Here is a 24,535-nt window from a genome sequence, read left to right as displayed (position 1 = left end):
CAGTCTTCAATACTCTTATTCTTAAAAAAAAGACAATTCACTAAGTGGTCATCCTTGAATACACTACTGAGCCTGAATGCATTTTTACCAAATAAAGTCACCCAATAGCTATAAACGAAAAGCCAACAACAGGCTTACCCACCTAATATTACACTCAGCCCCGAAGTACTGAGCAGTTTCATCAGTTCCTCAGAATGTAACTACGCTGTGAGGACTAAAGATAGGACTGCCCAAATTTTAATTATCAATACACTGCACAGCTAATAAAGCAGATGCTGTCTCTGGCCCACAAAAGGAGACAATTTCCCTGCAAGGTTAACCACAATCGGGAGACATTTTGCACCTGATGGAACCCACAGCAGAACTGCCTTGAGCCAGCTCCTCTCCTTTCCTTTCCACCTTCGGTCCTGGATGGGCCAAAGACCATGCACAGGAGGTGCCATTGGTCACCCGTGGCCCCCTGTCTACCTGCAATGCTCCTGGTAGGAAGATGCTGCAGAACAGTGATTTGTCCCATCATTGTCACTGTGTGAGATCATCCCATCATGAGAAAATGACCATGGATTCAAATGAGATATCAACCGCAGAAGCACTTCCCCCAGCATCAGTGCAGGAGGGTGGATGATGGAAGGCACAGCATGGCCAGGACTCTAGGGACCCTGCAGGACTCTGCTGCCCTGGATGCCTATAGCAGGCAGCTGCATGTGGCCCAGTGTGCCAACAGCGCCCTCCTACGAAACCCTTCCCCCTGTCTGCCCATGCAGACCACACAGATGCTGTGTCAGTGAGTAAATCAGCACCGCGCACTTGGTTTTCCTGCTGAGAGTTGGCCTTCATTACTTCCCCAAGCGCAGCACGTGCTGCAAGCCTCAGCCAGCAGGGCCAGCGGGAGAGGTGGCAACTACCAGCTGCCCAACAATGACCACTGCCTTTATAGCCAGTCTACATGGGGCGGGTCTGGCAGCACTGGTCCTGCCCCAGGGCAGGAAGGATTGGCCCGAGGTTCCCCGCTGGGCGGAGCCTGAGCTGTCCTGCAGCAGATTCTGGAAGCAAGAGAGCTGCTGATGGCTGAGGCCCTGGCTCAGAGCACACTTAGTGAGACCCCATGCCCGGCAAGGGCGCTGGGGCCCTGGACTTTCCCAGGCTGCAGTCCTAGGGTGGAGGCTTACTCGGCCCTCCTTCCCCAGCCCTGCCCACAGGTGGAGCGGGGTTCCCACAGGGGCTTCTTCCTTCATGGGAGCATGGGTGAACCCCAAATGCCGCGACTCCCAGTTCTGAGTGCTGGCCCGCAGCCTTCCGGGAGTGAGTAGGATACAGAGACTTTGTGGGGAGGTGACACTTGAGCTGGGCCTGTATTTTGGGTTTGCTCTGGATGCACAACCCAGTGTGCCTGGACCTGCGGGTCTGCTGCAGGCCTCCTGGAGGCTCTGGGAGCTGGGCGTCCTGGTGGCAAGGGCAGGAGGGCGGGAGGTCGAGGCGCTGAGCTCCCGCTGGGTGCACCAGGCACTTTGGAGCTGTTCAGAGTAAGGAGTTGAGGTCACCTCCTGAACCACTGCTGGTCCCAAACTCCTGGTTTGGGATTTGCCAGAACCCTGAAGTAGGGGTGTGGTGGGGATGGTAGTGGTTGGCTTCAATGCACTGTATTTGTGAATTCTTCAAACACAGCTTCTCCCTACTCCTGCAGGCTTTCAGGTGATTGACGAGGACAGAGTCCCTCCACTGCAAAGTGACTGAAGTTTGGAAACTACGTCCAGAACATCACAGTGTGTATTCAGCTGATCATCCTTCAGGCCCGCAGGTGGACAGCAAGAGCAACAGTAAGATATTAACTACTGTAGATACTCTCCTTTCTTTCCGGTAGACCCACCAAAAGAGAATGGGAGATGAGTACTTGAACATTGGAACCAGTCAGCATGCTAGGGTGAGCTGCCAGTACTTGGAGCTCAGGAGTGGACATGGAGAGCAAAACATGCATTGTTACTAAAGAGGACAGTTAGGCATTTTACTGTGAAAAGGGAAATCATTTAAAAGTGAGCAAGACACCTTAAGTAAATGTCTGTATATTTATTTTTGTTTATTTGCAAGGCAGAGAGAGCCCTTCCATTTATTGCTCATTCCTCAAATGTCTGCACCAACCAGAGCTGGGTCAGGCTGAAGCCAGGAACTCAGTGTGGGTCTCCCACACAGGTGGCAGGGACTCAAGTACTTGAGCCATCAGCTGCTGCCTCCCAGGGTTCTGTTAGCAGGAAGCCAGAAGCAGAAGCAGGGCTAGGGCTTGAGCCCTGAGCATTCTGACTGCGATGTGGAAGGCTTTACCACTATGCCAAACACATGCTCCAGTAAGCTGTTTCAACACATTTGCAAAATGTAAGAATGTGGTTTTAAATATATGCTCTTCATCTTAAAAATTTGCATAATCTTATATTCAGTTTCATGATTCAATACTTATTATTAAATACAAGTAACATTTAGATACATGCTTTCCTCACCAATACAAACCTCAGTAATTTTTTCACTTAGAACCTTGAATATTAGCATTCATTCAGACTGAAGTTCACTCATAAGCTGGGAATTCTGACAAAGAGACAGTAGGGAAAAAATCTAGATGTGTATCTGATACCTAATAAGGTTCTGAATCTGATTGACAGAATCTGAGTAACTGTTCAGAGAGTGACTTCATACCTCTCCCCTCTGTAATGAGAAGACTGTGTCCTTTGGCCACTTTCACATGATGTTATGTAAATTTTACCTGAAAAGCCTTTTATAAATTCTGAAGTACCATACAGAAGCATATTATGCATTTCCATATGTGTGAAAAAAGGCAATGTCAAAGGCATAGCTATTCCAGAGAGAAGTTAGGAGGATTAGCTCAGTTTTTAAGTGTGTAAGTACCATTAAATATCAACATATTTGAAATAGATTTATATATAGAGTGTGGAGTTCATGATAGATATTGAATAAATGCACTCTGGATAATAAGCAAATATCAGAAATAATGCCACACCCATCAGTGTTTAAACTCTTCAGACAGCTCCGTGCCAGGGAAGTGCAGTGATCCCTGTAAATTAACAAAAATCAATCTGTGTATACCCATGGAAGCCACTGGTTTATATGCAGCCTATACTAGAGGTTTTTGTGTTTAGTTAAATTACTTGATTTTTTAATGAATGCTTTCAGACTGATACCTGATGCTGAGTGGCAGACAATTTTTTCTGAAAAGTATGTGGTTGAGAAATATAAATATAAATCAGTTTATAATTTTTGTGTCTGATATTTTTATGCATTGAGACAGTACCTGCAATAATCAGAAACTTTTCCACAAAAAGTTGCTACATTGATGCATCTTCATTTATGTATGTAATGTATGTTTAGGTAAAAGGAAGGAGAGAGAGAGAGAGAGAGATCTATCTTTCATCTGCTGGCTCACTTCCAGATGGCCACAATAGCTGGGGTGAGCCAGGCCGAAGCCAGGACCCTGGAAGTCTGCCCCAGTCCCCCATGGGGGTGCAGGAACCCAAACTCTTGGGCAATCTTTGCTGCTTTCCCAAGCAAAGAGCTGGACGAGAAGTGAAGGAGGTGAGTCTCAAAGCAGTGCCATAAGGCATGCTGCTGTTGCAGTTGGCAACTTACTCCTTTGTGCCACAATGCTGGCCCTGGATTGATGACATATTGAAGTGCTGCCACTGGCTTTTGGCTAAATAGGATGACTTAACGTGTTTTCCACTCTGTGGAAGAGGAACAAATAAGGCAGTTGGTTGTAAAAGTTGCCCATGGAAACCACAGCCTGAGAAAGATGAATCAACTCACGTTGCATTTTCCACATTGCATCTACACCACCCTTTTCTGGACAAACATCTGATTGTATGCCCTTGTGATGGAGGTTCTCAGGGTGCTGGAACTTTTTCTAATTTTTTTAAAAATATAGATTAAGAAGAAGGCAAATAAACAAAAAATTACAAACTGCTGCCAATACCAAGAAGAGATTATTGAGCGTAAAAGGTCACCTGTTGGAGCCAGCACTGTGGCACATCAGGTTAAAGCCCTGGCCTGAAATACAGGCATCCCATATGAGTGCTGGTAGAGTCCCAGCTGCTCCACTTCCAGTCCAGCCTCCTGCTAATGCACCTGGGAAAACAGTAGAGGATGGCCCAAGTCCTTGGGCCCTTTTGCTCATGTGGAGACCCAGAAAAAGCTCCTGGCTCCTGGCTTCTGATCAGCTCACTCTCTACCTCTCCATATAACTTTTTCAAATGAATAAAATATTTTTTTTAAAAAAGGTATCCTGCCATACTTCTTTCTTCCCTGTTAATTCCTAGGAATTAAAAATTGTTACGGGGCCAGCACTGTGGCAAAATGGGTTATAGCAACACCTGCAGCACTAGCATCCTCTATGGGCACCATTGCATGTTCTACTTCTGATGCAGGTCTCTGAAAACATACTGGGAAAGCAGTAGAATATGGTAGAAATCCTTGAGTCTTGCACCCAAGCGAGAGACCTGGATGAAATTTCCCTGACCCCTGGCTTTTTTTTTTAAAGATTTGTTTATTTATTTGAAAGAGTTACAAACACCCACACACACACAAGAGAGAGAGAGAGAGAGAGAGAGAGAGAGAGAGAGAGAGGTCTTCCCCTGATGGTTTACTCCCTAGCTTCTTGCAATGGCTGGAGCTGCGCTGATCTGAAACCAGGAGCTAAGAGCTTCAAGTTCTCCCATGCATGTGCATGGGCCCAAGCACTTGGGACATTTTCTACTGCTTTCCCAGGACATAGCCAGGAGCTAGATCAGAAGTGGAGCAGCAAGGACTCAAACCAGTGCCCATATGGGATGCCCATAATGTTTTCTTTAATTGGAGAAATGTTCCTTTGATAGAATGAGCGTATGACCCCACAATATTCTCTACTTACTCATAATAGGGTCTGAGATGTAAAAGTCATGATTAATTTCTTAGAAGAAAATTTACATACCCAGAAGCAAAGAGTGAAAATTAACCTTTTGTTTTTCTCATGAATGAATCAGAGTTTCAAAACTAATACTTAACTTGTATTTTAGAGGAGTTAATGACTTAACCATCTCTTCTATTAGAAATGCTACGTTGTGGCCAGTGCTGTGGCACAGCAGGTTAAAGCACTGGCCTGAAGTGCCAGCATCCCATATGGGCTCCGGTTCTAGTCCCAGCTGCTCCTCTTCTGATCCAGCTCTCTGCTATGGCCTGGGAAAGCAATAGATGGCCCACATCTTTGGGCTGTTCTGAAGCTCTTAGCATAGTGAACATATATTAGATTCTCATTATTGAAATCTTTAGAAATGTCAGAAAGCATGTAACTTTCTTTAATGATCTGAAACAGAGATGAGATCCATAAGGGCAGAACTGCTCAGCAGCCACACTGCAGGAATATGTATCTTTCTGATGATATCTTCATCTGCTTCTTGCAGTTGCAGCTAGTCTATGAGCTCTTGGTCTGTTTTCTGCCCTTGGGAGGGCCTAGGGTGCTCTATATTGTCTGTAAGGATTCAAAATTTGTTGTATATTAGTGTCTAATTATAAAATTTCCAAAGTGAAAAGCTGGATGTAATAAACTATTCCAGACTGAAAAAAAAAAAAACAAGAAAATACAAACATGGTGTACTGTCTATAAAGTACAGTGGTAAATCTCTATTATAGAGATACACATCTCTACACAATTCTCTGTTTCTTTCCCTCTGAAAGTCTACATTCAGCTCTCGATGGTGTGATTACTTAGGAATAGATTTCATATACTTAGTTTCATAGTCAGTGAACTCGGAATTATTAGTGTAGTATTGAGGATTGTACTGACTAAAACACTATGTTTATTCCATGTTAAATAATATCATCGTATCTTTGGATTCCATTTATCCTGCTACTGATGTATTCACAGGAGAGGGGAGGTGGGAGGAAAACCCAAGATCCATCAGGGTGGAGGAGGAATGTCAGAGGCTGTGGTTCTATTGTACTGCAGCTTGGGTTCTGGAAGAACACATTAATGGACCCAGATGGTTTGAAGCTAACTGAGGGGCTATGTTCTGTACAATTGTCTGTGGTGCTGCATTTTCATTTATGTAAAATTTATTTCCTTCAAGTAATATATTAATTTGGATGAAAATGAAGATGTTAAGGAATTTTCAGAATGGGTCTGTTTAACCCTCATTGGCTTTGTTTTTAGGCACTTAACTCAGAAAAGAAAAGATAGAAAAATACATTTTGGGTTCTCTTCATCTGTACCACGGCACTCTTTGGTTAAGATTTGTCATTTTGTCATATTTGATTCTCTAGACTCCCTGAAAAATCCCCTACTTCATTAGATGGAGTCCGTGTCTCACCATGGCAGTGAAATATTCCAGCTTTGCATTTAGCTAGGCCGTGGACACATGCCATGGCACTTGCCAGCCAATTGTGTCAGGGTCATCATCTGAATCAGAATTACTTGCATGAAAACAAGGAGTTGCAGATTCTTCCAGTGAAAGTGGAGAGGAGCAAGAGATGCAGAACATTGCCAGGGTTGAATGTGCCATGGGATGCCATGTGGTGGCTGGTGTCTGGGGTGCTGGTTCTGCAGAAGATAGGGCTTATGGGGGCTGGTGCTGTGGTATAGCAGGTAAGGCTGCCTCCTGCAGTGCCAGCATCCCATATGGTCGCCGGTTGGAGTCCAGCCTGCTCCACTTCCAATCCAGGTGTGCTGTGGCCTGAGAAAGCAGTAGAAAATGGCCCATGTCCTTGGACCCCTGAACCCACATGGGAGACCTGGAAGAAGCTCCTAGCTCCTGGCTTTGGATCAGCTCAGCTCTGGCCATTGCATCCAATTGGGGAGTAAACCAGCAGATGGACGATTCTCTCTCTCTCTCTCTCTGCCTCTCCTCTCTCTGTAATTCTGACTTTCAAATAAATAAATCTTTTTTTAAAAAAAAAGCTTATGCTTAAGGTTAGTGTTCATGGAAAATGTGTGGGACATTTTTCAGCAAGATTTTAGATGAATTTTCCAACCCCTGAACCTCCTAGAAATTAGAATAGACTTCTAACGCACAACTTCCACTTATGCTTAATTAGGTTTTTGTTTTGAATTGTTTTTGATGAAACAGCAAGGAATTCTGAGTTATAGACTTCCTATTTCAGAGACAGAAGAACACTGATGCCTGCATTATAATTAAATAATGCCTATCACCCTTTCTTAAGCAACAAATGATCACAGATTCTCTCTTTGCTGCTAAGTAATGAGCATGGTGATTCTTCCCACCGTAACCACCTTCCCACCTACACTCCCTCCCCTCTTCCTCCTTCCTCTCCTGTTGACGTGGAATGCCTTACATAGCTAGGCTGAACTTTTAATCCACTTGGCCCTAGGTGTTCATACACTTCAACTCTGTGTGGTTATTCATATGCCCTTTTTATGACAAGGCTTATGTCAGAATGACAAATTATATATTCACCTAATACTGAGAGTCATCAAATTGATTTCTATTTTCTTCTCTCTTAGGCAGTTCTTGAGGGGCAGAAATATTTATTTTGTATATCATGTATTTATTCAACTAAAAGACTGACTGTCAAGATGCTGAGTTTTAGTGTCAAAGCAAATATGTTTCTAGACCGCATGAAGTTTACAGTCTGACAAGAAAGAGCCATCTACCCAAAGAATATTGTTTAACATAGTAAATGCTGGTGTGAAGTCAGTGGATAAAGATTGAAGCATTCTTAATCTAGCACTAACTCTAATCCCATGATCTCTAATTGAGAGAAGTAATCAGAAACACAGAACTCCATGTTACCCAGTTATCTCTTTGAATTTCTGATTAAAAAATAAAACATATCAAACAACACACAAATACCTAGGAGTGCATAATATTTATATACTATCTTGATATTAAAAATAAGAACAAATAACCATGAAAAATAGCAACTTTGAATCTCCTTTGTTTTCTAGACAAGTTATAATCCTATGTGGTTGTTTACAGTAAATTATTACAGTAAATTACAGTACATCATTACAGTAAATTATTACAGTAAATAATTACAGTAAATTATTTTTGTAGGTACTCTTCATCTCTCTCACATTTTTTCTCTTTGATAAATCAGATTTTAAAAACTGAGACACAAGACAAAAGAAATATCTTTAAGCTAGTATTATATATTGATTGACATTCTAAAAAACAGTTATTTATTTATTTGAAAGTCACAGTTACACAGAGAGGAAGGGGAGAGAGAGAGAGAGAGAGAGAGAGAAGCATCTTCCATCTTTTGGTTCACTCACCAATTGGTCACAATGGCTGGAGCTGTACAGCTCCAATGCCAGCAGCCAGGAGCTTCTTCTGGGTCTCCCACACAGATGCAGCTGCCCAAGGACTTGGGCCATCTTCCACCGCTTTCCCTGGCCATAGCAGAGAGTTGGATCAAATGAAGAGTAGCCGGGTTCAACCTCCACCCATATGGAAGGTCAATGCTTTACATGCTATGCCACAGTGCTGGCCCCTTGATTGGCCTTTAATTTAGACTTTTTTATGATATTAAAAAACACCATGCTTTTCTAAGCTCTTTCCATTCAGTTTCTATTTTGTAAACTCCAGATAATACTGTCCCCAGAATTAATCTAAGGTATAAATGCTATGATATAAGGCATTTAAACCCTTAACCTGTCTCTTTGAATACACAGCTATGTTAGCTCTGTGTCCATTCTTCTGTCTCTGTACTAGATGAATAAAAAGACAGTTTAAAATGATTTGAAAAGAACTATAAGGGGTCGGTGCTGTGCTGCTGCTGCCAATTGGGGAGTGAACCAGCAGATGGTAAACCTCTCTCTCTCTCTCTGTCTCTGGCTCTCCTTCTCTGTAACTCTGACTTCCAAATAAATCAATAAATCTTAAAAGAACTATAAACATCAATAAAACACAAATGAAAATTGTATTCTCAAAACTGGATATTAAACCATGCCTTCTACACCTCTGTTAAAAGCTAAATTCTATCATAGTCATTTATGATTTCTAGGGCCAAAGTAGTAAATAAGATTTTTCTGGAAGAGACAGAGGTTATGAGGGAGCCAGGATTTGGGGTCAGTTAGCAGCAGTGAGTGTCATTCTTTCAGATTTGATTCAGGAAAGGAAGAAAGCAACTGATCCCTGAGATTTTGGTGGGGGGAAGGAAAGGAAGGAGGGACTGAATAAAAGCAAAGGCCCTCTGGTTGTGGGCACCCACCCCTGACTACAGCCTTTGGGAGGGTCAGCTGGTGTCTCTAGGGATGCTGCGGCCTGTACTCCATTTCCCAGAGTTCCCAGGAGCTGGGATGTATTATGCCTTCTGAATGCCTGTGCACATGCGCATGCTGCTGCCATTCCCTGGGGCCTGAACAGAGGGAGTTCATTCCCTGATCAGGGTCAGCCCTGGGGGCTGTGTTTCTCCTTCTCTGTCATTTACTGCATCTCCTGCTCTGCACGTGCGATCCCAGGGAGTTTCCAAGTGCTCACCCCGAGCCTGCCTCCTGCTGCATCTTCCCTCTTCATCCTCCACCTGTGGGTCCCACTTACCAGGGAGTCTCTTCCCGCCACTCCCCGAATCACTCCCTGTGTGTCCAGAAGAAAGGGTACCTGCTCCAGGGACTTTCTGCTGCAGGTTTGGCATGCAGGAAGGGGCGGGGACACGTGTGGGAGAAGGGTGGGTGCCAGGGAGCCATAGATCATGGCAGCTTCCCCCGAGGTCAGGACTGGGACCCGGGCTGTTCTGTCTCCCACCTCCACTTCCCAGGCTCCCAGTGCCTGGAATCTCTCCTGCAGGACCTCACCCAAACTGTCCCTAATGTGCTTTATTTAGTGGTTACAGGAGAGAGGGGGCAGCATTCTGGGAACATGCACATGCAGGGAAGGAAGGCAGAAAGACTCCATCTCTCCACAGTTAAATAAGCTGGGTTCCCACTGTGGGTGGTCTCAGAATGCAGTCTGGCCAGGCCTCTTGATGTTTCCTGGGCTGGTTCCTGCAGGGTGGGGCTGGGTGGCCTTCAGCAGGGAGCCTGGGGCAGCAGAGGGGTGGGCAGGAGGATCTGACTAGGATCTGCCCCACTGCCCTCATCCTGCACCTCATCTTCCTGGTGGGGAGCAGTGTGAAGTGTGCATTGATCCCTCTCATATTAATTATCAGATTTTTCCAATGTGGAATTTGAAGCTGTTCCAGAAACCTGGGGTGGGAAAACTCCCTTCTTTCAAACAGGCACAGAGACAGTGGAGGATCCAAGGAGTTTCTATTAATGGCCCTAGGCTCAGCTGGAATGATTTCCTGAGAATTGAGCATCAAATTCAAGTTTCTTAGCTGTTACAGCATTGGTGGGTTTAAATGGCAGCCTTCATGACTTAGGTCCACATTTCCAATGGTCAGTGGGTCCAGTATGTTTGTAAAAGAGATGTCGGGGACAGATTTATTAGGATAGATTTATGACTGGAGTTTACAGAAGCAGAACTTAGGACATCTTCCCTCCCTAGATAAGATTTCAGTGGGCAGCTGTTTCACTCGTTAATTGTGAGCATCCACTTTTAAAGGTTTGTGTTGGATGGGGTCCACTTCTCTTTCTTTGATGATGTATTTGGCTGCTTTTCATTTTCTGTCTTCAGCTATTTCTTCTCCTGTTAGCAAGGCTATCAACTGTTTTGACCTGCCACTGATCCCTTTGCAAAATAAGAAGGGAACTAAAATTAATGCAAGTCTACTGTGTTTTCAATAACTGGAGCTACTTTTTAAAAGATTTATTTATTCATTTGAAAGAGTTACACAGAGAGAGGAGAGAGAGAGAAAGAAAGAGAGACGTCTTCTGTCCGATGGTTCACTCCCCAATTGGCAGCAACAGCTGGAGCTGTGCCAGTCTGAAGCCAGGAGCTTCTTCTGGGATGAAGCTGTTTTTTAAAATAATTATTTATTTATTTGAAAGGCAGAGTTACAGAGTGGTAGAAACAGAAATCAATGGCTGGAGCTGTTTGGATCCAAAACCAGAAGACAGGAGCTTTGTCCAGGTCTCATAGGTGGGTGCAGGAGATGAGGGATTTGGGCCATCTTCTACTGTTTTCCCAGGCCACAGCAGAGAGCTGGATGGGAAGTGCAGCAGCCAGGATCCCAACCGGCACCCATATAGGATGCTGACACTGCAGGCAGTAGCTTTACCCACTATGCAACAGTGTTGCCCACTAACTGGAGCCCTTTTAATCTGAGTTTGCATAAAGTGGAGAATTACAACATCATAAATACAGATAAGTAACATCTTTTTCTCTGCCCAGTACTTTACAGTTACCCAGTGATCCACTGAGAATCTTACTTTCCACACTGTGTAATTAAGAAGGCCAGTTATTTGTCTTATTTTGGGTTCTGTGGTTAAACCCATGACATTTTTGAAATGGGAGGATATTAGTTCTACAATTTCATAAAGACTGCTCTGTGGAAGCATCAATAGAAGTTATAACTGTGAGAGTGGTAAGAAAGAAGAGGGGAAGAAATAAGTGCCCCTTACTCCACACAGAGATGTCCACAAATGGAGTAGAAGATGTGCCCTTGAAAACTATGGCTGACTTTCTGGGACAAACTGTGTTTGAGTGCTTCACATGTTCTGATAGAAAGGTGTTGCCACCAGGTTATTAGTATATTTATTTAGTTAGTTTTTAAAGATTTCTTTATTTATTTGAAAATCAGAGCTACACAGAGAGAGAAGGAGAGACAGAGAGAGAGAGAGAGAGAGAGAGAGAGAGAGAGATGTCTTCCATCAGGTTCATTTCCCCAGATAATACTACATAATTGTGAACTTTGCTCAGTTCCTGACCTATACCTTTCCTTTAACCTAGTACTTTGCCATGTAGTAGCCCATGAAAACTGCAGACTGCATAAATGAATGAATATTTGGAGGGTTGTGATTTCTTAGAGGAACATCATGAGACAGAAGGAATAAAACAAAACAAAAGTATCCTCCGTATATAGAAGATATACTGTTTTTGCAAGCTATAGAGAAGAGGAAGAAGAAGGAAAGTAGTGAGACTGGAAAGGTTGTGGCAAAGGTAATAGGCACTAGTCAAGAATTCAACAAGCCCATTAGGAAATATTAAGGTTTCCTTACTTCCATGTAGACTCTGCCCTCTAATGGTGAACAGGGTCCTCTAAACCCACTTGTTGCACAAATGAAAACCCAAGCATTGTCTTCTCCCACAGATGGAGTCTGCTATTGGTTTTGATTTACATTTCCCTAATGGCTAGTGATATTGGGCATGTTCATCTATGTCTTGACAATTGAGATTTCTTCTTCTGAGAAACATCTATTCTGATCATTGCCCATTTCTTACGTGTACATTTTGCTTCTTGTTTGGAGTTTTTCCAGTTCTATATATGTATGTTCTGGCTATCAATCTTTTGTCATAGTCAGAGTTTTCAATGTTTCCTGCCATTCCGTCCATTGTATCTTCACTCTGTTGATTACTTTGTTGTGAAGATGTATCTTAATTTGATATGCTCAAATTTGTATATTTTATTTTTGTTACTTGTGCTTTTGGAATCTTACGCAAACTGTTGTCTCTGCTAATGTTTTACAGTTTCTCATATGTTTACTTAGGTTTTGGTTTTTTTTTTTAACATACATAATTTTATTACAAAATTTTTTTAAAAAAACAACACAGAATGCAACATCCTAACAAAAAATCCAAATTTACAAATGATACTAATTCCTACAACTTTGCTGTGCTACCATACACAAGTCAAGAAATTAAAGAAACCATTAAATATTTAGGAACATTCAACATCAGAAGCTTTAAAATCTAACTGTATGTAGTAGCCCCTCAAAAAGCTACAACCTGCATTTTTTTAAAAAAGTATTTTCTCTACAAAGAATCTTATCCGCTATACAAAAATCTGTACAGTTTTTTTATACTGAAGCTAATATTGAGCTGCACTTGAATTCACATTCTTAGCAAAACAACTGCCTGAGCACACACGCACACTCCACACTCATCATTACAGGATAGCCATTTATTCTTCATCTTCATCCTCTTCCTCATCATCTTCTTCTTCTTCTTCCTCTTCTTCCTCCACATCTTCAGGTTCATTCTTCTTCTTTGAGCCTGTGGGCCTACCAGGGCCCTTCTTTCCCGCTTCACTTTTGCCCTTGGCACGGTATGCAGCAATATCCTTTTCATATTTCTCCTTTAGCTTAGCTGCTTTCTGTTCATATGGTTGTTTATCTTTGGCTGAGTGTTCAGACCACATCTCACCCAATTTTTTTGCAGTGTCCCCAATGGACAGGCCAGGGTGTTCACTTTTGATCTTTGGGCAATGTTCAGAGCAAAAGAGAAAGAAGGCAGATGGTGGTCTTTTAGGAGCATTGGGATCCTTTTTCTTTCCCTTCTTATCACCCTTGGGAGGAACGTAATTTTTCATCTCCCTGTCATAACGAGCTTTATCACTTTTTGCCATATCTTCAAACTTGGACTTTTCCTTTGCAGACATGGTCTTCCATCTCTCCGAGCATTTCTTAGAGAATTCTGCGAAATTGACCGAAGAGTCAGGGTGTTTCTTCTTGTGCTCTTCCCGGCACGTCTGCACGAAGAAGGCATAGGAGGACATTTTGCCCCTCGGCTTGTTGGGGTCTCCTTTACCCATGACGACAGAACGGCGGCCACCTGGTGTGAGTTGTTCCTCAGACTCCCGCAGAGCAGCCAGATCCGACGGCATTGCTTCCTTTCCTCAGCTCCGGCGTGAACTCAGGATGTGAGGGCGATCTGGCTGCGACATCTGTCACCCCATTGATCGCCAGGGTTGCTTCGGCTGATCTGGCTGGCTAGGCGGGTGTCCCCTTCCTCCCTCACCACTCCATGTGCGTCCCTCCCGAAGCTGCGTGCTGGGTCGAAGAGGACGACCTTCCCCGCTAGAGGAGGACCGGTCTTCGGTCAAGGGTATACGAGTAGCTGCACTCCCCTGCTAGAACCTCAAAACAAGCTCTCAAGGTTTTGGTTTTATATTTAGACTTTTAATTAACCTTGAGTTGCTTTTACATAGTGTATGAGGTGTTGGGGTATCTTTTCAGGCTTCTACATATGGATAATCACTTTCCTTTAAACCATTTGCTAAGGGGATTCTTCTTTCTCCTGTTTGTTTTCTTTCCTTTATTAAATAGGGGTTGGCTGTAGAAAAGTCAGTTTATTTCAGCTGCCTATTTTTTCCATTGAACTATGTGTCTGTTTTTCCAACAGTGCTAACACTGCTTCTATTTTTTTTAAGATTTCTTTATTTGAAAGGCCAGATGCTTCTTCCAAGTCTCTCATGTGGGTGCCAGTACCCAAGAACATGGTCCATCTTCCACCAATTTCCCAGGTGCATTAGTAGGGAGCTGGATTGGAAGTGGAGAACCTGGTCTTCTAGCAACAACATATGGGATGCATGCACAGCAGGACAAGGCATTAACCTACTACACCACAGCATCAAACCCTTCCTTATTTACTTCTGCTGTGATCTTTCATTATTCACTTTTCTACTGCCCCACAACTTGACTCATTCCTGTTTTTTTTTTTTTTTTCTGGGTCCTGGAGGATGGTAGTGGGTTGCTTCTGGGATATCTTTTTTATGTTAGTAGATACTTGGTAATCTAAAATCATAGTTTTTACTTTCTATATTTCTCTGCTAATCACGAGGACCTTCTAGATGACAGCAGAAAATGCTAGCAGAAATGAGGATATATTAATTTGCTAAGAAAATACCACAGAGAATATGATTTAAATCAGGGAATTTTACTTCTCAGAGTTGTAGAGCTTGAAAATATTAGATCAAGGTGCTAATAGGCTCGATTTTTCCAGAAGCCCTTCTCTGATGTGACAGACACATCTATCATTTGATCTGCTTAAAAGCACTTTCTTCAGGTAGAGTTATGTTGGTGGTTAGCACTTCAGTGTTTGAGTTTTAGGGAGGCACATTTCAGTCCACAACAGCAAAGGGGCCCTGTGGTCTACTTCAATGACAGCCATCTCTGCGGAGGATAGAAAGTTTGAAATCAGCATTAGGATTTCTCACATTACTACTGTCAGTGCTATCTCCATCAAATGTGCATTCATGTACACACAAACAAAACTACCTGTACACATAAACAAATTCAACAGTGGAAATGCCTGATGGTTGTGTACAGGTAACATCAATATAATAATCCATAAGATGGCCTATTAGCAGACATTAAAAGAGAATTAGAAAGAATGACAACAAAATCTGCAGTTACCTATATTTATGTCTATATGTATGATATTCAGTATTTATAGTTGCTAAAAGATGAAAACTGATGTGTGGAAATAAAAGCTAAACCTTACCTTGCAATATTGCAGCCTAGTCTACATGAAAGATGTCTTCCTAAAACCTTTCCCTGGGCCCACCCTGTGGCATAGTAGATTAAGCATCCACCTGCAGCACCAGCATCCCACATGGGCACCAGTTTGAGTCCCTGCTCCTGCACTTCCAATCCAGCTCTTTGCTAATGGCCTAGGAAAGCTGTGGAATATGCCCTGAGTGCTTGGGCCCCTGCACCCATGTGAGAGACCTGGAGGAAGCTGCTGACTCCTGGCTTCTGGCACCTGGCTTCAGATTGGCCCAGCTCCAGCCATTCTGGCCATTTAGGGGTGAACCAGTGGATAGCAGACCTCTCTTTCTCTTCCTCTCTATATCTGTCACTCTGCCTCACAATAAATAAATACATTTTTTAAAAACCTTTCCCTTTTTAAATTTCTTAATTGTTTTAAAGATTTATTTATTTATTTATTTACAAGTCGAGTTACAGACAGAGAGGAGAGCCAGAGAGAAAGAGAGAGGTCTTCCATCTGATGTTCACTCCCTAATTGATTGCAACTGTCAGAGCTGTGCTGATCCGAAGCCAGGAGCCAGGAGCTAGTTCCAGGTCTCCCAGATCGGTACAGGGGCCCAAGGACTTGGGCCATCTTCTACTACTTTGCCAGGCCATAGCAGAGAGCAGGATCAGAAGTGGAGCAGCTGAGTATTGAACTGGCCCCCATATGGGATGCTGGAGCTTCAGGCCAGGGTGTTAACCTGCTCCACCACAGCACCAGTCCAACATTTTAAATTTCTGATACTCTAAAGTAGCAAAGGACTGCATTACATCTAGGAAAGATGTATTTAAAAATTATAAATCTAGTGCATTTTAGCAGAAGTCCTAACAAATACTTCTGATTTTCTCAACATTATGTATAAATAAATGATAGAATGAGTCATTGTCAGATTAATAGAAGGAGTTTGAGAGGATTGTCTCTCTTTCAATTGTGTTGAATAGTTTGAGAAGCATTAGTTCTTTAAAAGACTTGTAGAATTCAATAGTGAGGCTGTCTGATCCTGGACTTTTCTTTCTTGGGAGGGTCTTTATTACTCATCCAATCTCTGTCTTGGTTTTTGATTTGTTTAGCTTTTCTATGTGTCTTCATGACTCAATTTTGGTATATTGTGTATGTCCAGGAATCTGTTGATTTTTCCTCTAGGTTTTCCAATTTGTTAACCATCACAACAGATGCCCGCATCATATATTGCAGTGCTAATCTGAGTTTTGGGTACTCCACTTCCAAATCAGTTTCATGTTAATATCCCTGGGAAGAAATGGATAATAGCTCAAATTCTTTATTTCTTGTCATCTAATTTGGAGAACTGTAACCTCAATGGGGACTTGAAACCTGGTCTTGCACAGTTGTAGCCATATAGAAAGTGAACCAGCAGATGGGATATCTCTCTGCTTCTCTTTCCTTCTCTCTTTGTCTCTGTGTCTCTCTGCCTTTTTTATCATATTAAAATATTTAATTACTTATTTGAAAGAGTTACAGAGAGAGGGAGAGACAGAAATCTTCCACCACCTAATTCATTTTTGAGATGACTTTAATAGCCAGAGTGTGGCCAGGTTGAAGCCAGGAGCTTTTCCTCCGATGTGCGTGGCAGCATCCCAGCACTTGGGCCAACTTTCCCTGCTTTTTCAGTCCATTGGTAAGGAGCTGGATCAGAAATGGAATAGCTGGTACTTGAACTGGTGCACATACAGGATGCCAATGTAACAGATTGCGGATTTGTCCACTGCACCACAACCACCAGCTCCTCTTTCTGCCTTTCCAATAAATAAATCTTTTGAAAAAGAATTTAAGGTAGTAAAAGTCATCATGACTGAGCAATGACAAATTTATTGAAGTGATCGACTTTCTTAAAGGTCTATTTATGAATTTGAAAGGCAGCACTAGAAAGAGAGAGTGGGAGAGATGGATCTTCCTCCTGGTTTGTTCACTCCTCAAATGGCTGCAATGACTGTGGCTAGGCCAGACTGATATCAGGAGCCAGGGGCTTCTTCCAGGTCTCTCACATGGGTGCAGGAGCCCCAATATTTGAGTCACCCTGTGCTGCTTTTCCAGACACATTAGCAGGGAACTGGATCCGTTTGGAGCTTTAATGTCTATGATACTCTCCTTGCAGTTGAAGGATTTAGAATCCATTTCAATTATGGGTGGGCCAAGTACAACAGCTCCCAATTGTCCAAGGTTTGGATTAGATGGGTTCTGAGAAATTTTGTTAAAATAGTTATTAATCATAACTCTCAGTTTAAGCTTTTCTTACCAAATTTTCATGTTTGCTGATGTTTATATCTATGGGAAAATTGGGTCTCTGGATTGCAACCAATGAAAGCATCCAAACTAACAGTAATAAGGTCAACAGTCAGCAGAATGATGTCCAGCTGAACTGAAATAGCTTTTCTTATTTGGTAGAGGGGTTACCTCCTGCATTATACTGACATACTGACATAGACAGTAGATATTGGAGCCTGTCTCTTCTGCCAAATGGAGAATGCCGCATTTTGATCCATCATATATATATTTATATATTATAATATATATTATATATTTCTATACATAATATAGAATTACATATAATTATCATAAATATATAATATATAATTATATATACATATTATATATGAATTTATTTATATATAAATATATAATTATTTCTGATCCAGCTCCATACCAATGGATTGAAAAAGCAGTGAAAGATGGTCCAAGTGCCTGGGTTGCTGCCACACACATTGGAGGAGGAGCTCCTGGCTTCAACCTGGCCACACTCTGGCTATTGAAGTCATCTCAATAATATATATATATGTATAATATATATAATAGTTATAATAAATTATATAATATTATCTCTTTATAATTATTATATAATATATTATATGATAAAGCATAATATATTTTATATATGAATATATTTATATACATAAATATATATAAATAAATGTAAATATATATATAGAGAATTTATTTACATATTTGACAGGTGTACTTACAGACAGTGAGAGGAAGAGACAGAGAGAAAGGTCTTCCATATGCTCATTTACTCCCCTAATGACTGCAATGTCTGCAGCTGGGCCAATCTGAGCTAGGAGCTTCCAGGTCTCCCACATTTTGGCAGGGACCAAAGCACTTGGAACAGCTTCTACTGCTTTCCCAGGCTATTGCAGAGAGCTGGATGGGAAAAGGAGAAATGGGGACTAGAACTGGTGCTCATATGGGGTGCCAGCACTGCAGGTAAAGGATTACACCACTGCACCACAGTGCTGGCCCCAGTCTATCCTTTATTAAGGAGATCTCAGTAATCATGTTCAGGTATTGCTATCCTATATTCATGGCCAAAGTCCTAGCAGGCAACATGGTTTGGAGAATCGTAAGCACAAGGTGTGTAGGAGACTTCATTTCTCATACAGCACAGTTAATAACAAGGTTCCAAGAGGGGAAATTACTTGCATCATAGTCTTTGAGAACTAATGGACATCACAGGTGATCTAAAGAATTTAGAAGGTTTGTGAGCCCCTAGAGTGAAAAAGTCACTGGGAGCACAAGGACAGTGCCTAGAGTTTATTTTGATGGATTTTAGCCCCTTTCATTGGAGGGAGGCCCAAAGAAGCTGGACTGATTAGTAAACCTCAGAAGTGTCTTTTCAATGTGAAGGCAAACTGAGACTGAGGGGTTTTTGGAAAAACGTTGAACAAAAGACATTTCCCACACTTGGTTAAGACACATCATTTATCTACTGATTTTCATCAGATCTGTTAACATTAGGTATAAGGTACAGTGGACATGGTGGATGGCATATAGCAATATGATTTTAGTAATATATCATGAGATGCTTTTTTTAAATGGATTTAGCAGGTAAAATTGGGCTACCTAATGGGATGTAGCTGGAATAATCACCTTTTTGTTAAATAAATCTGAGGTAATAAATGTTAGTGTATGAAGACATTGAGTTTTCTTTTATTGGGCCTTCTTGGTTATTTTAATCTGGGATCTGCGAATTCTCATTTTCTTTATTTTATTCCTCATCATGTCGGACCAACTCTGCTGCTTTGGGGATTTTTTTAGTACATCTGACATTTGGAAATTTAGACAATAGTATAGTTAAAATGAGATGTACCAAGTAAAGTATTTATTTTTATTCTGATACATATTTTGGAATTCTTCTAAAATTCCTATTGAGTATCCTTGTTAAATTTAGTTGCATCCCAGGTTAAGACTTATTGGAGACAGGTGCCATGGCTCAATAGGCTAATCCTCCACCTGCGGTGCAGGCACACCGAGTTCTAGTCCTGCTGGGAGAGCCAGATTCTGTCCCAGTTGCTCCTCTTCCAGTCCAGCTCTCTGCTATGGCCCAGGTGTGCAATGGAGGATGGCCAAAGTGCTTGGGCCCCGTACCTGCATGGGAGACCAGGAGGAAGCACTTGGCTCCTGGCTTTGGATCAGCACCATGTGCCAGCCGCAGCACACTGGTGGCAGCGGTCACTAGGGGGTAAACCAACAGAAAAAGGAAGACCTTTCTCTCTGTCTCTCTCACTGTCCACTCTGCCTGTCAAAATAAAAAATAATTTTTATAAAAAGACTTATTGGAGCCACTTTAGTGATTATACCCATGAAACTTTGTTAATAAATGCAAATAGAACCTGGGAAAATTGATGTATATCTTATGCTGTAGAGACTTAAGATTGAACATCTTTTTTTAATCTTTTTTAATTATATAATTTAAAAACAAATTTTACATTTTTTTTTACTTTACTAAGTCACAGCTCTGGCCCCATTAATATGACTTAACAATGTTTTTTCCTCTCAGACTTATCTCTATTGTTTCAGTTAACTGCATGCCTTTTCTTTACATTCAGATTCCCTCAGCTGTCAAAGCTTATTCATCTTAATTCTGTTGTTCCTATTTCCCTCCCTTTTATTCTGTCCCTAGGCTAATTGAGATCATGATTCTCCATTCCTTCTGTGTGGTGTCACAGTAGGCTTGAAGTGTTCTTTTTCTCTTCTGATTTCTAAAGAAAGAAATTATGTATTCCCCCAGTTTAGATATTTTAATAATGCACTCTAAAACAAAGGTTAAATGTTCTTAATTTGACAAGAATTTTCGGGGCCAGTGGTGTGGCATAGTGGGTAGAGCCACCACTTGCAGTGCTGGCATCTCATATGGATCCAGATCTCTGCTATAGCCTGGGAAAGCAGTAGAAGATGGCCCAAGTCCTGGGCCCCTGCACCCATGTGGGAGACCTGGAAGAAGCTCCTTGCTCCTGGCTTTGGATTGGCACAACTCTGGCCATTGCAGCCAACTGGGGAGTGAACCAGTGGATGGAAGACCCCTCTCTCTTCTCTGCCTCTCTCTGTGTAATTCTGACTTTAAAATAAATAAATAAATCTTTTAAAAAAAGAATTTTTTCTAATTTTAGATTTGTTCTACTTCATTGCCATTTCAGGGTGTGTGTAAGGAGTGCATATCCAGTTTTTCTATTTTGGAATTTTGGGATTTTGTATTAGCTCTGCTGTGTATTCATTTTTCTTGAGCATTGGTGATATCTTCTCCTTAGTTGTATTAAGAGAGAGAGCAATAGCCCTCATGTCTTTTTAGGTAAGTAAGACATATGAAAAACAGAGCATTCAGTATACATTCATAGTATTTTGACTTGTTCAATTGATTTTCCTGACCTCCCTTGGATATTCTTGGTCTTTGCTGTACAACTTTCTATACTCATTAATTCTTTGATATTCCCAAATCCAGAAAATGAATGACTCAACAGCTGTGTTCCTGTATTTGCTGGGACTCAGGGTAAGAAGCAAAGTGGAGGTGTTCAGGAATCTAAAGGTACATGCTACATAGCAAAGCACATCATTTCCTATACAAAGTGACTGGGAAATCCAGAATCTTTTGCACACATATTGGATCCTGAACTATTACTGGACTATTCAGTAAGATTTTAATGTATTTATTTTCTGTGTGTGTGTTTGTATTTCTAAATACACTCTGCTGGGCTACTTAACATTAACATGTATTGCAGAATTCTTTCATCAGTTTTTACTTTTAAAAAATTTCTCTTTCAGTTTTATGGGAGAGGGTAGAAGCTTTCTGCTATGTAACTGAAAATTCATTCATTCATTAAAGTTAAAAATATTTGTTGCAAATTGGTAGAATACTATTAATTCTCATGTGATTTACATGAAACTAAATACATTCTCTATTTCGTTTTGCTTAAAATTTCTGCATGTGTGGACTTCTTTTTTCCTTCTTGCCCCAAATCCCTTTGTGTATTGGGATGGCAAATGGGTTTTACACTGGAGAAAACATGTTATTTTGGCAAAGAAGTACTTAGCCTTCCTGCTTCAAGTATTCAAATATTGCATTGGAAATCAGTATATTTGTTTACTGTACAAATGTCCTTCATACAATTTTGTAATCTTCTGGGATGGGAGAGGAAGCAGGAAATAGGAGGATTATGGGTGGGAGGGATGTTTTGGGGGAGGGGAAGCCACTGTAATCCAAAAGCTGTACTTTGGAAATTTATATTTATTAAAAAAATTAAACAATTTTGTAATCTTCATCTTCCTTTTTATTTCATCCTTTTTAAAAAAGATTCATTTATTTTACTTGAAAATCAGAGTTACACAGAGAAGGAGAGAGAGAGAGCAGTCTTCCAACCGCTGGTTCACTCCCCATTTGGCCACAATGGCTGGAGCTCTGCCAATCCAAAGCCAGGAGCCAGCAGCTTCTTTTGGGTCTCCTATGCAGGTGCAGGAGCCCAAGGGCCTGGGCCATCCTCTACTGCTGGATAGTAAGTCTTACTTGCCTAAAAAGATGGATAGTAATTTGAGTAGCCAGGACTTGAACTGGCACCCAATTGGAATGTCAGCACTGCAAGCCACAGCTCTACTTGCTACTCCACATCATCGGCCCCCTAAATTCTTATGAGTATTGCTACACGATTGGAATTTATAATTGATAATGCTGAACAATTGAAACTGTCTTATTTACAATTGTAGGACTGGATATGGCAGTTTTACTTGAAGTAAAGTATGTAGCCTGCTTATTGTATGATTTTCGGAAAAGCATGTATTTATATATAACAGCAGATCTGTTAATCATTTAAAAGTGAATTGTCATGATTACCCAGATGTAAGGAATGCAATATGTGCTAATGAGTTAGCAGTCACAGAGATTTAGAATTAGAGGGATTTTAGAACTTTTTCAATACTGCAGTTTTTATGAAAAACTAATATTTTTTTTTATTTGACAGGTAGAGTTATATACAGTGAGAAATCAGAAAGGTCTTCCTTCCATTGGTTCAGTCCCCAAATGGCTGCCACAGTTGGAGCTGTGCCCATCCAAAGCCAGGAGTCAGGTGCTTTCTCCTGGTCTCCCATCCGGGTGCAGGGCCCAAGCACTTGGGCCATCCTCCACTGCCTTCCCGGGCCATAGCAGAAAGCTGGACTGAAAGAGGAGCAACCAGGACTAGAACACTTTGCCCATAAAGGATACCAGCACCACAGGTGGAGAATTAACCAAGTGAGCCACGGCGCTGGCCCCTGATAAATTTACTCTTAACAAAATATCAAAATATCTTATTCAGTATAAAGTTAGTAGTGAAAAGAGACTACCTTGTTGAACACAGAAATTTGAGATTATATTTCTTGGTATTAATTTGCATCTTAAGGCTTATTGCCTAGTTTATTTCAATATTTCAATCTAATATTACTAATAATATCTTGTACTTAGTGGTTCACTGTGTGCCAGACAATATTCTTTTGATTTTTTAAAAGATTTATTTATTTATTTATTTGGAAGTCAGAGTTACACAGATATTGAACAAGAGGAAGAGAGAGAGAGAGAGAGGTCCTCCATCTGCTGGTTCACTCCCCAGATGGCCTAAAAGGTCAGAGATATGCCAATCTGAAACCAGGAGCCAGGACCTCTTCAGGGTCTCCCATGCAGATTCAGGGGCCCAAGGACTTGGGCCAACTTCCTACTGCTCTCCCAGGCTATAGCAGACAGCTGAATGGAAAGTGGAGCAGCCTGGACTTGAACCGGCCTCCATATGGGATGCCCCCACTGCATGCAGTGGCTTTACTAGCTACACCACAGCACTGGCCTCAAGACAATGCTCTAAAATGATGCATTAATTATTCCCAAATATTGAAAAGTGGCAGGGTACACATTTGAATGTGTTGTTTTGTACTAGTTGTAGAAACAGTTTAAAATATATTTATATTTAAAAATGTAAGCTTTGATCTAAAGGTTTACTTTCCCTTAAGGTGCCTGTTTGGAAACTGAGAGATCATTGAAGTCTCAAGATAGAGTACAACTGATCTTATCCAAGCCTCCTTTATCACATGAGGATGCTAAATGCCAAGCCCAGAGAAGTAAAGTGAATTCTTCAAGGCCACATGGGTAAGTTGTAGCAGGGATAATTCTATATTAGCATTAGGTATCCTGATACATAGGCCACTGTTCTGTCAATTTTGTACTCCTTCTGGAGTTAAAGATTCTAAGTTGTGGAAAATTGAATTTGGAAATTTAGTGGTTGCTATGTTGTTATGGTGAGAAATTTCTGTGTATAGCTATGAGTTGCTTAAATTTTATTCAATATATTTTTCTAGTATGTTTGCTATTTATTTGAAATGTATAACAAGTAGCTTCATCTATTTGCCAAAAGAATTTTTTAAAGATTTATTTATATTATTTGAAAGTCAGAATTACACAGAGAGAGAAGGACAGGCAGAGAGAGTGGTCTTCCATTCACTGGTTCACTCCACAGTTGGCCTCCATGGCTGGAGCTGTGCTGACTGGAAGGCAGGAGCCAGGAGCCTCTTCCTGGTCTCCTATGCAGGTGCAGGGGCCCAAGGACTTGCACCATTTTATAATGCTTTCCCAGGCCCTAGCAGAGAGCTGGATAGGAAGTGGAGCAGCCAGGTCTTGAACTGATGCCCCTATGGAATACCAGCACTGCAGGTGGCAGCCTCACCCACTATGCCACAGTGCCAGCCCTTGCCAAAAGAATTTATAGAAGCTATTCCATATATACACTTAACAATTATTTAGTTACTTGACACGAACTATCCCTGCATATTTGAAAATTTTGAATGGTATCACTTGGGTTTTAAGAATGTTATATTTTAGGTCTCTTAATATTTTTAGTGATGATGTTTTAAAGGCCCTTTCTGCTTTATGAAAAATGATAAGGATTTTGTTT

At 41.4% G+C, this 24,535-nt stretch overlaps 1 long non-coding RNA gene across 1 annotated transcript; it reads left to right on the top strand.

Annotated features, from left to right (window-relative positions):
- Positions 1-964: 964 nt before the first annotated feature.
- On the top strand, positions 965-23,715 carry LOC149119935 (uncharacterized). Its single transcript, XR_016227424.1, has 3 exons — positions 965-1,199; positions 1,685-1,817; positions 23,598-23,715. It is a non-coding gene; the product is annotated as an uncharacterized LOC149119935 (long non-coding RNA).
- The last annotated feature ends 820 nt before the right edge of the window (positions 23,716-24,535 follow it).

Source organism: Oryctolagus cuniculus, chromosome 21 (assembly GCF_051225735.1).
Source record: "Oryctolagus cuniculus isolate XC-2025 breed Fujian yellow rabbit chromosome 21, ASM5122573v1, whole genome shotgun sequence".
Taxonomy (NCBI): Eukaryota; Metazoa; Chordata; class Mammalia; order Lagomorpha; family Leporidae; genus Oryctolagus; species Oryctolagus cuniculus.
Note: the sequence above shows the minus strand (reverse complement) of the source record. Positions and strands in the feature narration are given on the sequence as shown.